General features: G+C 38.3%; 1 protein-coding gene across 6 annotated transcripts in view; it reads left to right on the top strand.

Moving 5' to 3' along the window:
• The window catches only part of LRMDA (leucine rich melanocyte differentiation associated), a 1,282,853-nt gene that overhangs the window by 144,019 nt on the left and 1,120,517 nt on the right, over positions 1-18,317 (top strand). For 5 of the 6 annotated variants that reach the window (XR_004231387.1, XR_004231390.1, XR_004231389.1 and 2 more), the window contains one exon: positions 1,728-2,413. The exons of the other annotated variant lie outside the window; for it this stretch is intronic. The gene's annotated coding sequence lies outside the window, so the exon portion shown is untranslated. Of the gene's footprint in view, positions 1-1,727; positions 2,414-18,317 lie in introns of those variants that run through there. 6 annotated transcript variants of the gene reach the window in all.

Raw genomic sequence — 18,317 nt, 5'->3', positions numbered from 1 at the left:
TTCCTTATCCTTTCTCTAAATACCAAATGCCTCCTTCCCTCCCCCTTCTCTCTCTGTGTTTTCCCTTCCTTCTTTTCTTCCTTCCTTCCTTTTTTTTCCTTCTTTCCTTCCTTCCTTCCTTCCTTCCTTCCTTCCTTCCTTCCTTCCTTCCTTCCTTCCTTCCTTCCTTCCTCTCTCTCTTTTTTTGTTTCTTTTTCATTGTGCCTAACACTGGATCTATTCTTGGGAAATAACTTCTCTTTCTTGAGATAATTAACAACGGGTCCCCAACAGAAATATAATAAGCTAACCAGAATAAAACTGACCTTTCTTCCTTTAGGAAAGAGAAGGGGGAAGGGGAATAAGCCTTTATATAGCATTTATTCTATGCCAGATACTGTGTGTGCTAAGTAATTTTTGCAAAATTTTATTTGATCCTCACAACAACTCTAGGAAGTGGGTGCTATTATTCTCTCCATTTTACAGTGGAAGAATCTGAGGCAGACAGATTAAGTGACTTGCCCAGATCACACGACTAGTAAATGTCCGAAGCTGAATTTAATTTTAGGTATCCCTGATTCCAGTTTGACTGCATTATCAGCCAGCTACCTCTGCCTTCTTCAGAGAGGTGTCAGGAAGATATGTGAATATATAAACAGGCTTTGAGATCTCAGAAGAGTAAGAGGCTAAAGAAATTTAAGGCCTGCCATTTTTAAGATGGCTAACAATGCACTGTGTTGTTTATTTGCAGGCTGTTTTTCCCATCCCTGGAATGCTTTCTCTCCTCACCTCCACCTGCAAAAATTCCTAGTTCTAAAAGTCAACTCAGGCACCCCACTTCCTCCTGTAAAATCTCCTCCTCCCAAATGCTAGTCCCTCTCCCTTAAAATCACATTAAATTTATTTTGCATATGTTTTCCACATACTTAACTGTGAACATGTTCATTCTGATAGAATGTAAGCTCCTTGAAGGGGAGGCACTTTCTTTTTTGAAATTGTCTCTAGTGATTCACACTGTTGTTTGAGTTTAAAGGGAAAAATGAGTGTATATAAAAACAGCCAAACAAACATGGAGGGCTGGATTTGTGTTAGCCAGGATCTCCTGGCATTGGCTCAGCATTGCAGAGTTTTTCTAAGCTCTGTAATAACTGCTTTTTTGGTGACTTGTTCCCCAAGATCCCTGCTGGAGCCTGGGCTGACCCTGGAGCCATCATGCCTGCTGATCTGCTGACTTACCTTACCTCATTCTGTCCATCTTTAAACTAATCCTTACTATTTTTCCTAAGTGCTTATTTTTTAAGTCCTAACTTTTCGGAAGCTGTGTGCCAGTTTCTCGAGGCCTGTGATCTTTCTATCTAGGGCCTTAGATGGGGTTTCAGAGGCCATTCTTTTGATGTGCCATCTCAAGCAGATCCACAGAGGGCAAGGATAGACTGTCTTATTAAGTGTTAGATAAAGCTCTTGAGATACTGCCCTGAGGCATAAAATCTGCAGGCAATGAAAAGATTTTTATTTTTTTGGTGGCACTGTGATGTGAACAGTCGTACCTCCAAATCTCATGTGACTGAGAAAGAATTCAAGTTAAAAGCTGTGACTTTGGTTAAGCCAGTGGTATGATTCCCCCCCTCCCCCAAAAGGATTGGCAAACTTTTTTAAAATTAGTGATATTCCAAGTATTGGGGGGGGGGCAAAGTGTGTTTTTTCCCCTACAATTCCTCTTTTGACTTATTTAACCTTTTCTTTGATAGGAACTATCAAAGCATCTTTCATAGTTAGATTGGCAAACAAGAGGAGCTGCTCACCTAATCAAGAGTAGTATGGTCACACCTGGGATCTGCTTGGAGTTCTGAGAAGAATTCAGAAATCTCAGTATGTTCTAGTAATATCTTCAAATAGTTAATGTTGTAGAATAAAAATTCAGACCCCTATGAGCTTTGCCATCATATAGGCCTTGGGAAGTCACTTAATTTTACTGAGCCTAAGTTTCCTTATCTGTGAGATGAGCTTTTCCAATTCTGAGGTTCTCTATTCTAGGGGTCCCTTGAAGCTCTATTGATTCATTATAAATGTTCGAATAGATTATAAGCTTCTTGGGATCAAAGACCGTTTTCACTTTTGTTTTTGGATGCCCATTTAATTAAGAGATACTTTCATATATACTTGTTGACTGATAGTCTAAGGATCAGAATCATAATTTTAATTTTTTTTGCTCAGGGCAAATATCACAAACTAGGTCCTCAATTCAGCCAGAATCAGTGACATAGAGGGGTATGAGATACAGAGACCCCCAGGACCCCTGCTCAGGGCTTCCTCAAAGAGTTGGGAATGGAAAGTGCCTTTCCAGGTTCGCTTCCATACTATGATGAAACAGTGGAGGGGGACTTCTGCTGATGTTATTCAGTTATTTTCAATCATATAGAACTCTTCATGACCCCATTTGGGATTTTCTTGGCAAGGATACTGGGTTTGTCATTTCTTTCTCCAGCTCACTTTACAGATGGGGAAACAAAGGCAAACAGGGTAAAATGATTTTCCCAGGCTAGTAAATATCTTAAGCCAGATCTGAACTCAGCAAGGTGAATATTCCTTACTACAGGCCTATCCTTGTATCCTGCTCTGAGAGAGATTTTAGTCTTTATCATTATCTACCCACAAAATTATGACTTTTTCTAAGCCAAAGGATGAGGAGATGGTTTACATTAACCTTCTAAGTGTATCATAAGGTAGCTACCACCTTCCTTTCTTCCCCTTAGGGGTTTTAGTGACAATCTTAGTGTCCTGAGGTATGGCAATCACAACCACACACAATATTACAAGGTTAATGTGTGTTTGACAACAAAGGGAGATTTTGGCTGATGAGTCACAGGGTTATCAAGTACTGTCTATGATGTTGTGAAGTGAACAACAAAAAAAATAAAGACCCAACTATTTCCATCCTCAAGGAGGTTAGTTGAGGTGAATGAAGCAGCAGAAAAAATATTGTTGGGAGACATTGGCAATAGGAGCAAGAACATCTCTGGGGAAGCTTCTGAAATCCTGAGCCAGGTCTGCAGGAAGGATCATCTGGGTGATTCCTTGCTCTTGGCAAGGTTGCCATGTGGCCCTAGAAGGTGGTAGGAACTTTTTTGGGGCTGATTTGTTTCCTTGGGCCCTTGAAGAAGATGTAAGTGTTCTCTTCAAGAATAGAGAGCTTCCATTTAAAAAACACAAAGTTGTTAGGAGATTGGGTGCTGAATGTTGGCTTCTTTCACTGGAGGGATTACCAGGGGTTACTTTGGCATGAATTTGTGGAGGGACGTTTTCTTGGAATTTATTTCATGCTCTGTCTCAGGACTGGGTGCCAGTGAGAAGGCATTAGAGGAGAAAGGGTTGGTTTAATCCTTTGCTTAACTTGATCCTTTTGGCACAGCTAGGGGCATTTCCAAAGATAAAATCTGTCAACAGAGACTAAGTCCTAATCAAACAGACAGGGTGCTGAGTAGGGGAGGTTTGGGGCTGAGGCAGGAGAGAGGACTGCATTGTGGGAGGAGGCATCCAAGTTTGAAAATGACTGGGAAGGAGGATGGAGGATGGGCAAGGAGTGGACTCACGTGAGGGAGATTTTGGACCTCCATTGGCCAGACCCCGAAGTCCTGCCTGGTTTTGAACCTTAAACCACCTATGGCAGGTAAGACAGAACGTCAAGCAAGTCACTCCTGGGGGGGTTTCATGGGCTCTTTAGAGCTATGCATATGTTTCTAGGACAAGAAACTTGCTCCCTAAGAAATGCCTTCTACCTTCCTAGATTTTAATTAGCTAATTAATTTTAGATTATAGATCCATACATAACTCTGAACAGATATTAAATATTTAGCTCCTACTATGTGCATTTATTGTTTCCCTGTTGTTCAATCATGTCCAATTCATTGTGACCCATTTTGAGGTTTTATCCAAGCAAAGATATTGCAATAATTTGTCATTTTCTTCTCCAGCTCATTTTATAGATGAGAAAATTGGGGCAAACAGTGACTTGCTCAGGGTCACACAGCTAGTAAGTGTTAGAGGCTGGATTTTCATTTACTGTATATCAACTCATTGTTTTCTATTTCAGACATTTAAATCTTTATCTCCATATTCATTCATTGACTTTGGGAAATAGTTATCAAGTACCTCTCTCTCTCTCTTTCTTTGTGTGTATGTGTATGTATGTGTGTGTGTGTGTGTATTTATATAAATATAAATATATATACACCCCCCCATACAATACATACATATATACATACACACACATATATACATACTCTTACACACATACACACACTTGACCACTACCTGCTTCAGTTTCCTTATCTGTAATATGAGGAAAATAACAGCATCTAACTTCCAGGGTTGTTGTGAGCATATAAAACTCTTTGCAAATGTTAAAATGCCATATAAATTCTACAATAGCAACAACAATAATAGCAACAATAACAAACCATCAGTTCTTTAACTGTGGGGACCATGTGCTACCTTTCTTATGTTATCTCCAAAGCATCTCATAAAACATTGGCCATATAGTCAGAAACGTATTGACTCAATATAATGAAAATGTTCCAGGATGACAAAAGCAACAAAATCCCTTAGGTATCATATTCTTCCCTCTCAACCAAATGTATTTGTTTATCTGTTCCCTTATTAAGGAAAACAAGGCATCTGCCTAAGATGGTTAGGAATGCTCCTTACCTACCAGAGCTGGAAGGCCAGCAGGTGTTGGGAATGGCTAGGGAGAAATGAAACTGGACGTCTAGTATATGGATATCGGTTTAGTAAACATATATATGCATTTGTTCAGTGTAAAGTACTGTGTCAGGGTGGCCTGGGGCTGTGTAAAAGCCTGGTGTTTTTAGTTTCTGTCCAAGAAACAATTACACAGGAAACTTTGAGCCGGAGACAGAGGAGCAGGGGGGATTACTTTTGCTGGGAGTGGAGCTTTGGGGCCAAAATAGAACACGGGAAAGAAAGGAAGTTAGGGCTCCTCCCTGGAACAGACAAGCCCAGAGTCATGTCCGTGAGATAGTAGGACTAGAAGGGACCTCAAAGATCACTGAATCCAATGGCCTCATTTTAAGGCAGATAAAACTAAAACCCCCAAATGTGAAGTAATTTGCCTAAATTCTTACAGGTGGTCAGTGGCAAAACTGAAATTCAGAGTGAGAATTGAAATGGAGATTCAAATTCAGTGTCTTTTCCATTATATCATAGTGTTCTTAGGAAGATTAAGAACTGGGTTTCCTTCTGGTTAGGTTAGTGAAATGGACAGACTCATTGGTGGGAAATAGGACTGATGAAGTTGATGGTGTTGAGCCAGGGGCTAGGCCAAAGTCAGAGGCAACATCAGGATGTCATTCTAGTCAAGTTCAGTATTTTTAAAAAATGGTTTAAATCTTTTTGGGAAACCCTGAAGAGCCATAGGGGTTGAAGAAAAGATCTTTAGTTATGAACAGTCCTTGAAACAGTAGTTGAGTCACAAAAGATTTTTAAGGAGGTAGGATTGACAAAGTATGAAATTCTGAGTTCCATCAACATCATGGATCATTGATTGAAATCCTTAGAATCAAGACTTAGCAACTGATTGCATTGGAAGTTCTCAAAGTGTGGTCCACAGACTTTGGGGGCTCCCCAAGATCCTTTCAGGAAATCATTCATGAGGTCAAAATTATTTTCATAATAATATTGACATTTTTTGCCTATTCATTTCTTCCTTACTTTTCCAGCTATTTATCTGTGTGAGACTGGATTTTCTTCATGTACTTAGACCAAAAAAATCATAGTGTGACGGATTGAATGCAGAAGCAGACAAGAAAATTTAGCATTTATCGATCACCTGTTATGTACCAAATACTGTGTTAAGCACTTTACAAATATTATCTCATTTAGACCTCAGAACAACCTTGGGAGGTAGGAGTTATTATTATCCTAATTTAACAGATGAGGAAACTGAGGCAAACAGAAGTTAACATGCTTTGAGCAGGGTAACAGCTAGTAAGTGTCTGAAGGCTGTATTTGACTTCAGGGCTTCTTGACTCCAGGTTTAGCACTCTATTCACTGTGCTAACTAGTCTCTGGGCTGGGAGACCAGTTAGGAGACCCTTACCTCTTGCAAGCAGGAGAAGATGAAGAAATTTGTTAAATTAATCCTTGTTGCTAGATGAAGAACACTTTTGAGGGCCATGAGGTAACACTGAGATTATAGCCTAAGTAGTTACACGAACAATATGGGTAGACTTTTTGGTAAGGGATGCATATGACAGATGCGCTGTTGCTTTCTTCTTCTGGTACTCTCATAGCATCAGGAAAAAGTGAAGGTCTTCAGAATATTAGGTGGAGTCCTAGTGGTGACTCTATGGGAAGGTACAAATTACACTAGATGGTCTGTGAGCTGCATAATTGGAGGCATCTTCCAAACAGTGAGGTCACAGATCTATTTTTGATTATTTGTGTATCTTAGGCAATAATAATGTCTTACATTTATGAAGCATTTTAAGACTTGAATTTCATATATATGTCATCTCAGTTGAATCTTATAACAAACTCATGAAGCCAGTGTTATAACTCCCCATTTTGCAGATGAGAAACTGAGTCTCAAAGGGGTTAAGGTACTTGACCAGGATCACATAATTAATAATTGTCTGATAGAGAATTCAAACCAATTTCTTCCTGAATCTGTGTTTATTTGTTATCCCATGTCCCATCCTAAAATATTACATCTTCTTCTAACCATTACAGGGAGATTGGTTGTGAAATCCAGATTTATTTTAAGAGGTAGGGAGCAGCTGGTCATTTATAGATGGACAGTCAGAGGCATTGACCCCTCATTGTATATCTGTCTAAAGAGATGATGTTAATACTTTCAGTCAGATAAGAAATCATAAAAAGTAAGAAAAGATGTGTATCTGGAATCAGCACCCAGTCCTTAAAGAGTTAAGTCAGAGCAGTTCTTTTACCATTTAATTTGTTTTCATCTTTGTTCTTAAAAAATAGTACTTAAAAAAATCACATTTCATTAATGTGCCAGTTCAGATTTTTTCCCCCTTGTCAGTTCAGCAATCAACAGTAATAAAAACTCTGATGTAAAATTTTCATACATTCAAAGTAGTATAAAGACATTAAAAGAAAATTCTCTAAAACATTTTCCATTTTTTGTTTCACTTATCAGGTGTTACATATCAGGTTATTATTTACCCAGATGAAACACACTGAAAAGTGATAGAAGTTGGTAAAGTGCCTATGAACCAATTACATAGATATCGTTTTTTTCTTCCGACCATCATGATCAGACTGAGCAGAAATAAGATCACAGGAATGCTGAAATAACTGAGGATTGGGAGTAGGGTGGGGATGATCCACATGAGCCCTTGTCAGGCCAACCTGTACAAAACATCACTTCCACCAACAGCTCAGGTGTGTTGATGGGAGTTCATTTAACATATGGTGAGAATATTCATCCTTCAAGTTCATGGATTTGAGCCAAAGACATAGATAAAACAGCTTATAATCAAGAAGTGATTTGTTAGTTGGCACGATGGATAGGATACTGAACTTGAAGTCAGGAAGACCTGCCTCAGACACTTAGTAGTTAGTTGTATGACTTTGGGTAAGCCATTTATTTAAATCTCTTGATGTCTCAGTTTCCTCATCTGTAAAATGGGAATAATAATAGCAACTACCTCCTAGGCGTGAAAATTAGGTAAGTTAATATACATAAAATGTTTTGCAAACTTTAAAGCATTGTATGTATGTTACTTTCTTTTCCACTTTGATTTTCTAAATAGTTCCCAAATCATTTTTAAATATTTAATTTAATTTTTCTCAAATTAATTCTCAAATTCTCAAAACAAAATTTTAAATATTTATTTTTAAAAATTTCGAGTTCTCCAAATTCCTTTTCCCTCCAGTCCCTCATCCTTGAGAAGGCAAGCGATTTGATATAGATTGCAGTCATGTGAAATACTTCCATCTTATCCTTGCTGCAAAAGAGAACATAGACTAAAAAAACCTAAGAATAATAAAGAAAGTGAAAAAGAATCTTTTAATCTGCATTCAGACTGTATCAGTTTTTTTTTCTGGAGGTAGTTTTTAATCATAAGTCCTTCAGACTTGTCTTAGATCATTGTATTGATCCTTAGCTGAGAATTGCTAAATTCACAGTTGTTATAGTATTGTTGTTACTGTAGGCAGGGCTCTTTTGGTTCTTCTCACTTCACTTTGCATCAGTTCATGTAAATCTTTCCAAGTTTTTCTGAAAGCATCCTGTTTGCTATTTCTTATAGCCCAATAATATTCCATCACAATCATATATCACAACTTGTTCAGTCATTTCTCAATTGATGGGCAGCAGCTTGATTTCCAATTTTTTGCCTTTTTCCTTTCTTTTGATCTCTTTGGGATACAGATCTAGTGGTAGTATTTCTGGGTCAAAGGGTATGCACTATTTTATAAATAGTTCCAAATTTCTCTCCAGAATGGTTTGATAGTTCACAATTCCAATTTTTCCATATTCCTTCCAACATTTGTAATTTTCCAAATCTAGTAATTATTATTAATAATACCCAATATTAATATTAACAATACATCCACATATATATGTATGTATGTATATATATATATATATATATATAGTAGCACATACTGCAGTGCCTCCTTTTGTTTTTGACATTATTGATAAATGAAGTCTTCTTGAAAAATAAATCTTCCAGAGAAGTCAAACTTGCTCATTTTAAGCCTCAAGCTTTTGTTTTGAGGGAAAAAAACAACTTTAATGGAAAACTTTCTAATTCATCAAATCATATTCAACACTTGTTTAAGGGCCCATGCCTATTTCAAAACACCATGCTAGGTGGTGAGTTTATAAATTTAAATAAAAAAGAAGTAGCTGTTCTTTGGGAGATTACATTCTGATAATTAAAAAAAATTAATAACCATGATATGTTGTTCAGTCATGTCCAACTCAGTGCGACTTCATGGACTATAATATCCATGGAATTTTCTTGGCAAAGATATTGGAATAGTTTGTCTTTTCCTTCTCCGATTCATTTTACAGATGAAGAACTGAAGCTGTTAACAGGGTTAAGTGGCTTGCTATGGGTCACACAGCTATTAGAAGGCTGGAACTGCATTTGAACTCGGGTCTTCCTGATTCTAGGTCCAAGTGCTATATGCACTATAGCATAACCTAGCTGCTTTCTGAGGATAATATAACTAAAAGTAATTTAATGCTTTAATGTTTGCAGTGTGCTTTACATAGATGATTTCATTTGAGTTCGTCTCACACAAGAAGTGTGTGAGATAGTTGCTTTAAATGTTATCACATTTTATAGATGAGCAAACTGAGCTTTGAAAAGATTAAGTGATTTGTCCAGAAAAACTTAAGACTAATTTTTACCCGAATCTTCCTGACTCTAAGTTTAGTCTTCTGTTTACTGAGCTTCACAGTTTAATGTAATAAAGGCTATTTATATTGTATTTTTCCAAAGAGTTAGTGTGTATATCTCTATATCTATCTGTTAATATATATATATAAACCTGATTTGATCCTCCAATTCTAACACCATATTTTCTGTGCCATGTGGTCTTCCTAATACCTATACATAGATAGATATAACATAAAGTAGATATAATGGGGACAAAGAAGCCCTAACTTGTTGTTCTAGGAATATTTGAGAGAGGAGAGATCCCTTTAATTACAAGAATGGGGGTATAGGAGGACATGTCTGAGTAGGGGACAATTCTAAAAATAAAAGATGGGAGGGCAGTGATTTTAGATCAAGGAAATTGCTTATGAAAATGTAAGGTGGCAAGTCAAGTTAGAAAGGCAACTGGTGGAGGTTCTTAATGAACAATTTTTATTTTATCCAGGATAGGGGTTTTTAACTTGGGGTCCACAAATTTTTCAAAAAAATAATTTTGATAAATACATTTAAATAGAATTGGTTTCTTGTGTAACACTATTTATTTATTTTTTCATGCATTTGAAATATTATTCTGAAGTTTTATTCCTAAATTTAACCAGTTTGTCAATGGAGTCCATGATACAAAAATTTGACGGAGGACTCTTATCTTACAGGCAATAATAAACAGCCATAGAAAATTTTTGTTTTGAGATGTGGTATGGTTAGATGTGACTTTGGAAGAATATTTTGTTAACTACGTCAAGAATAGGAAATATCCTTGCCCAATAAAACAAGGCATCCTGAACATAATTTATTTTTTCTTGATGACTTTTCATTAACTTTCTAGGTGAAGGAGTAGAATGGGAATCTAGTATTTCCTTTGGTTTAGTGAAATGCCTGGGGCTGTTTGTAGACTTCAAAGAGGAGGTGAAACTTGATGTAGACATTGATGGATAAGTAGGAATTGAATATTCCTGTGGTGAAAGATCAGTGGGATAGGGAATGATAGACTTACTAGACTTGGTCTTTCTCTGATGGGTGTCTTACAAGTTTCTGATTGACTGTGGTAACAGGGAGTTAACAGCCAACAACAGTCTGTTGGGGGAAATCACTGACAAGGTGATAATGAGATTAGTGCCTTCTGATTCTTTTAATAACATGTAGCCAAAGAATCATTTGGGCAATCAAATTATGGAAATAATGATAGGAATTAAGGGACGTTAACTTCTGGACAGAGGTATAGGTGTTTGAAATTGGTTTTTTAGGATTTTTTTTTTTTAAGGAAAATTGTTAGGAGATTTTGTTAGAAAATTCTTTTTTTCCTTCCAAACTTTACATACATATCTATTGATTTCAAATAAAGTAAAAATCCATTTATTTAAACCTCACCAATGTGGGACTTCTAATTTAGACCTAAGGTAGGTTGAAATTTAGCTTTGCCATAATTGTTGAATGGCAACAAATGGCAAATCAATGGCATAAAAATTGTTGCAATGTCAATGTTTAGCCTATTTAAGAGAACAATCTCTTTTGAAGAACTTTCAGGGTACCTACTTCTATCCAAAGGATTGATAAACTGGTGACAAACCATTCTTAGCTATTCCTCAAATCAGGCCTTCAGTCATACCTGGCAAACTCAATTTGCCTAGCTTGCATAAATGCACTTGAAAAATAATAAAACCACAATTTCTTGAAAAATATTCTATAATTCATATTTTTCATTAGTAGAGACTGGCTTCCCCTCCCAATTAGTCTAAATAAGTGAGGTTTGATTGATTGTTTTTTACTGAGTGGTGGTTTCCACCTAAATCTAAGCCAAGGTTGGGTTTAGATGGGGACAAAGAGTGAAGTGTATGTGGCCAATTTAGAAACCTTTTAACCAGAGCTCCTGGAGTCATCATTCCCAAGCAAATGAGTGGCCTATTGGTTTTTGTCTGTCTTCCCCAAACAGTATTCTGGAAAGTTTTTTCTTCTTTTTTTAGTCTTTGTAAATGATAGATGAAGTCATTCTCCTTCTCTCAGGCTCAGTTTGCACACTTGGAGAATAAAAGGGTTGGGGGCATGATTGCCAAGGTCCCTCCTGGCTCCAAATCCTATAATCCTATATGGTTAAGAATTCCTATGCATGTTTTCTTTGGAGGAATTGTGCATTTTCCCCTCAGATTCTTTTAACCTACCAGAAAGCCTCTCAATTTCCTTTATCCTGGTCTACTCTTGTGTCTTTTAAGATTTAAGAATGGATGATAGAGGAATGAGTCACAGAATCACAGAATCGCCTCAGGAAGCTTCTCCCTGAGCTCTGGCTCTGTACCTGGCTGAGAATCTCCCCAAACTCCCTTCTCAACAAGTGAATGTCAGACCTTGGAGTTAGAAGACATGGGGCAAGGTGAAAGATTGACTCAAAGGATGTGGTTCTGAAGTAGTCCCATTCTGAGTTGAGTAGCTTAAATTCATTGGCTCTCATAGGGATTATAAAAATAGAAGTGCTGAAATGATCAGGGACCTCTGTTCTTCCGGTGCTTTTTCTTAGAAAGGTACAACAGCAACAATAACTAGAATTTCTGTAACCCATTAAAGTTTACAAAGTATTTTTATATAGTTTTTTATTTGGTCTTCATAATAGTCCTGTGAGGAAAGTGCTATTGTTATCATTTCCATTTTATAGGTAAAATTTTAGAGAAGTTAAGCCCATTCCCTAGGATCACACAGCTAATAATTAATTGTCTGAGACAGGGTTCAAACTGAAGGATTGCTGTCTCTAACTCCAGCCACTCTGACTAATCTGTGTAAGATGCTCCCTCTCTGGGATACCTGCTCCAGCAGAGTTGGAAGACAGGCATAGGAGGAAATGGTAGCAAAGAGATAAGGAAACATTTGTGACTATTTAGTTAGGTTTAGTCTCCAGGCTCTGGGATAAATAAGATGCAAGGAATAAGATTCCTTCATTCTTTGGGTTTTTCAAAAGAAACAAGACCATGATCTAGAGCACAGACTTCTCGATATTATGAATTTGGATACAGCTCTTCTTAGAGGTAGAGCAGCCGAGTGATACAATGAATAGAGTGGTAGTCCTGGACTTAGGAAGAGTTTAAAATTCAGCTCAGACACTTACTGACTCTGGGAAAGTCATTTAAACCCTATTTGCCTTAACTTTTTCATCTGTAAACGGGGGACACACTGAGGAAGGAAATGGAAAACCACATCCATGGGATCACGGAAAGTTAGATACAATTGGATGACTGAACAATATTCTTGGAGGCAGGTAGAAGGTCACCAGCCACTAATATGCAAATGCAACTGCCCTTTACCAATCTGTACACTTCCATTCCCCTCTTTATTATTGCTTACCCCTATTTCCCCCTGTACAGATGAAGGAAATAAACAAAAGACCAAAATAAAGATGAATATATTCTCATGTAGTTGAAAGATTAAGAGAAATGGTTTTTTTCTTCCATCAGCTATTTTGACCAGTAATAAGTAACTCATCTCTTTGATGCCTCAGTTTCTAAAATAGAGGTGATAATATCTCTAGCTATCAATGAGAAAATGTTAATAAAGTGTTCTGTAAATCCTGTATCAACATCTGCAATTATTAACAACAAAACTAATAATGGTGACTGTTCTTCTGCCAAGTATATAGTAACCCCCAACTGTTATATGTGTTAATTTGTGCATTTTGTAGGTAATTTGTTAACTTTTCATTTAATATAATAATCTATAGAAGCCTTCAGAACTCTTGTTACATTTCTTCCATATTGGTTCCTCTCATTGTGGATTAGATATCTTGCTACTTAGGACTTATTAGTCTCCTTTTGGACAAGCTGGTTTTGCCCCACCAAAACTAAATATTAGGTAGTCTCTACCCAAGTGAGAGTGAATAGCAATAAAAGAAAGAAAAAAAAAGGAAGAAAAAAAGATGAGGAAATGAATGATGCTTGAAGAAGGATGAACAATAAGGCTGGTGGTATTAAAATATGGTGCTTCTTCATCTTTCATTTCTAATCAGTTATCAAGCCTGCCTCCACCTCAGGCTCAGAACCATCTTCTTCCCTCCATTTTCATAGCCATGTTTCATGTGATATTCATCACCTTTCTCCTGGATTATTTCAATAATGAATACATGAAAGAAAAAGCACTTATTAAGCACTCAGTAAGTGTCAGACACTATGTTAAGTGGCAAGGATATAAATACAAAAAATTAAGATAGTCCCCCCTTCTCAAGCAGCTTACATTCTAATGGGGAAGACAATATATAGAAAAGTGTGGTGTTGTGGAAGAGTGTTTTTGGACAGGGATGTCATAAATAACTGTCATGAACTTTCCAAGATTTGATTAGCGTTTCCAGAGTTAAAAAAAAATTAGAAATCAGTAAGGAAGGAGCAGGGAAAATAAAGGGCCTTTCATTAGTGTGTTGATTGCCTTCCTTCTAGTCTATCCCCTCACTCATGTTTTTCCTCACAGATGCCAAGATCTTGCTAAAGTACATGTCTGATTGTGTTACTCCTCAAGAAACTTCTGTTGATCCCTTTTGACTTTTCAGTGAATTAAACCCATCAGCTTGCCATTTAAAACCTTTACAACCTGTCTCTAGCATATTTATCCCAGTGTCCCATCCTCCTCAGAGTTGCCCTCTGTATTATCCTCATTTCTGATTTTATTTCATGTCCCATTGCCATGTAGTAATCCCTGCAAATTATTGTTGTGGAAGAGATGGGCCTTTGCTTTCATGGTTTCACTCAAGCAATTTTTCAGTTTCCTAAATTCAACTTTGCTCACTTTTCTCATTTTCTTCACACGTATGATCTTGAGTTCATGTTATAATCCTGTGGAAATGGTAGGACCACTGGCTTGATTTGTTCTTCCAAGAAATAAACTAGAAAGGTTGTCCCAGTTTAACCCAGAGAATTTAGGGGACTTGGCAAGACCTCACAGTTGGTTGCACAATTGGAACCATATCTCCATTATCTAGGTCTACTCCTTCCTCTTCCTCCCTTTAAAACTGTAGGTTTATTCTTATTATTTTTAGATTTTTGAATGAAAAGCCTCAAATGGTTTATTTTTGGCCCGAAGAGTAGAACCCTGAGGATTCTCAGCTAGGTAGTGAGCACTACAATGCAAAGGGCTTTGGATCTCGCTCTCTACTTTCACCCTCTGAGATTTAGACAAGTCTCTGTTGGTTCCCTAGGAGTAAGATTGCTCATCTGCAAAGTGTAGGCTCTTCTAAATCCTCTGAGGTTCCTTGTGGTGATAAATCTGGGACTCGGAGCAGATGCCTTCTATCAACGCCCTTTCCCTTGCAGTACTAGTGGGTACAGGAGCCAAGCAGGTCCCCTGTGCTTCTCATCGAGTGACTGAAATCTCTCCTGCCTTTGTGGCTCCTTGTCTCCGGAATGAGTCTGGTTGAAAGAGCTCTGAGTTGTGCAGGTTCCTGGAGTGAAGTGTGTTTCAGGCTGAACCAACCAACTGGTTGTGTTAACAGACACGTGGCGAGGCTCTGACCTGTATTTTGCCTTTTGTTGTTAAAGCTGAATGACTTGCTAAGGGCGTCTTTCCTTCCTCCTTATTTGTTTGGCTCCCCTCCTCCCTACCCCCTTCATTTTGGAGCAGCTTGAGGAGTTGAACCCCATTTGCTGTTCAAAGTTATAATAAAGTCTTCAAAAGTCCCATTTCCTGTTCTGATGGGGACATCCAAAGTATAGGCTTTCCTCCCCGGCAGCTGATATCTGGCACCACAAAGATATCCACAGCATCAAGATAGCAAAAGAGGGTGGGAGAATAGCTGTCGGCCTACCTCGATATTAATTTATCTCTAATGGTTATGAAAAGAAAGTGGGGAAAAAAGGGATTGCCGCAGCTCTTCTGAAGTCCAGAATAATGGTTTGCCTTATGGAGCTGCTTGCCTGACATGGCAGGGCTTCCTGATTTCAGTCTTCAGCTTCTCCTGTTCTTCAAACCCAGTAAAATGGCTGTCAATCTATTTTAAGCGAGGAAAATTGAAGAGGGCTTTTGAGCAGTATCGGCTGGCTTAGTTATGCCAGGCGATTTCTTTGGATAGTAATAATAGGGGCTGTCTTCAGAAATATTTCAGACACAAATGACTAGTTTTAAAGTTTCCTTCCCCCCTTGGCCCCCCACCTTCCAGCAAGCCACCTGCTCTTGGAATGCAAAGATGCTTTGCACTCCATCTCCACCCTCCCACCCCTCACCCCTTCAGTGCAAAGAAAGAATGGGATGCTAGAAATGCAGGATCAGAGCACCCAACAGCATCATTAGGAAAACGGTCAGCCCAGGGCAGGGGCTCGAACAAGTCCCTCTCTCCCTGCTCCTCCTCCTCCTCCTCCTCCTCTCCCCCCAGCCCACCTCAGATAATTTATTTTTTAACTAGTTTTTACCAACCAAATGTTAACACATATGCCGTGATTGCTAACCTCCTCTGGGCACCAAACCTGTTTTTTTCTTGAGTGCAATAAGTGATTATCCAACTCATGCTGCTCCAAAAAAGAGGTTTTGTTTTAATAAGCAGTTTGCAGTTTGGCACACAATGCTGAGGAAAGCAACATTATCTCTGGCAGTAAACTCTGCAGTCACTGCAAAGCTTGACAGGAAAATGATTGAGTCTGTTTGTTATACCTTTGTGGGGCTGCCACTGCTGCTGCTGATGGAAATGTTGCTATTTATTCAGCAATGCAATAACACTTCCTGTAATTTATGGATGCACATTCCCCAGATTACTAAAGGTAATATTGTTGACTAAAGGAAAGTATACGAATGGATAGTTTCAGTTGTTGCTGTCCTTATAAACGTGATTGACTGTTCAGTTTGCACAGGGAAGCATTTGCACAGGCCTCATCCCCCTTAACAATTACAGATTTCCCTTCCTCTGACAGTTACAAATAATATGGCCCGTCCTAAGTGGCAAAAAATTTACTGATTGCCCCTCCAGAAGCACATGCAAAGAGCAGGGCCCCAGACTAGCATCTTCTGTCAGGACATCTCCACACCATCTTGTCTCTACCCTGGCTACGGTCTCTATGGATCCCCCATTGACAACCTTGTACCTTTCCCTTGGGAAACCAGGCTCTGATAAGTGAGTCCCACCCAGCCCCCAAACAGGACCCCCCTGTCACTTTCTTGTCATCTTCATTCTGTGCTACCTTCTTTGTCTTCCTCTACTGGACTGTGAGCTCCTTGAGGGCAACCATTGTCTTGCTTGCTTCTATTTGTATCCCTAGCATTTGGCACAATTCCTGGCCTATAGAAAGTGCTCAATAAATGTCCTGTCTCTCTATCCATCCTTTATTCCTTCCTTCTATCTATCTGTCTGTCTGTCTTCCTGTCTGTCTATCTACTTATCATCTGTCTATCTACTTGTCATCAACCTATCTATCTACCTATCTACTTATCTATAGTCTATCATCTATCATCTTTCTATCTATCTAACTACTTATCTATTTATCTATCTACCTGTCATCAATCTATCTACTTATCTATTTATCTATAGTTTATCATCTATCATCTTTCTATCTATCTATCTGTCTGCTTATCATCTATCTATCTGTATGTCTCTTTATTTATCATCTATCTACTCATCTTTCTACCTGTCTATAATCTATCATCTATCTGTCTTTCTGTCTACCTACCTACCTACTTACTTGTCTGTCTGTCTGTTTATCTATCTACATGTCTACCTATCATCTATCTATCTCTCTATAATTTATCTATCTAGTTATCATCTATCTATAATCTATCTATCGTCTATCTGTCTACCTACCTACCTACCTACTTACTTGTCTGTCTGTCTGGTCTATCTATTTGTCCACCCTTACTTCCATCTATTCATCACTCTCTCTCTCCTTCTCCCTCTTTCTCTCCCTCTCTCATTGGGAGCCATGACTCTTGCCCATGATGGGGCAAGAGACCAGTTGGAAGCTTTCTGTTCATGTAGGGGCCCCTATCATATAATTTAGAAACTCAGTCGTTCTCTTTGATATAAATATTGAGGCATTGGGAGTCAGGGAGGTATTCTTGCCTTTCACATGGGAAGTTCAGTGACTTTATAATAGCCCGTACTAATATTTCACAGGATCATAGATTGAGATATGGGAAGAGCCTCATTTAGTCCTGTTCCCTTAATTTTTTATTAAAGCTTTTTTTTCCCCCAAAATTAACCCTTGTAAAACCTTGTGTTCCAATTCCCCTCCATCCCCCTTATTTTTATAAATTCAAAAATTGAGGCCTAGAGATGTGGTTTTTTCAAGGTCAATGAGGTAATAATTATCAGAGGCAGGATCTGAATCCAGCTTTTCAAGCTCCAAATCCAGTGCTTTGTCCATGGCACCATGTTGCCTCTATTTAGAATCTGATTGCATGAGCTCCTCACTGACCCAGTAAGAGAGGCAGAGGTGGTACAGTGGCAAGAATTCTACATTTGGAGTCAGGGAACCCAACCATGTTGGCTCTCTCCTATTTTCTTACTGTGTCAATTAGCTGAGTCGTTACCCATTTCTGGATGTCAGTTCCTTAGTAAAGGGGTTAGACTAGATGATCCCAAAATTCTTTATTTCTTTATGTTGAAGAAAGTATCTCAGTGATAACCTAGCCTTCTTTGAATAACCATTTCATGATACCATTTTTAGGCTTTGGATTTTTATAGGGATCCTTACTTCTCTTTTTGAGGAGATTAGAGATCATAAACATTCATCCTTTTCCTTGTCTTAGGGACAGCCAGACTTCCATAGTCCTTCAGTGACGGTGGCTGTTGCTGAGAGGATCAGCCTGCAGACACAATACTCACATTAATGGGAGACCAACAGTGATTCAACAGTCGATTCAAATTTTAAAAGTGGGGGAGGTATTTCTCTGTTGAAGAAATACCTCCCCCACTTTAAAAATTCTCCCCACTTTCTGTGGAAAGTGTTAGGCTGTTGC

This window comes from Sarcophilus harrisii, chromosome 2, assembly GCF_902635505.1.
Source record: "Sarcophilus harrisii chromosome 2, mSarHar1.11, whole genome shotgun sequence".
NCBI classification, from domain to species: Eukaryota; Metazoa; Chordata; class Mammalia; order Dasyuromorphia; family Dasyuridae; genus Sarcophilus; species Sarcophilus harrisii.
Note: the sequence above shows the minus strand (reverse complement) of the source record. Positions and strands in the feature narration are given on the sequence as shown.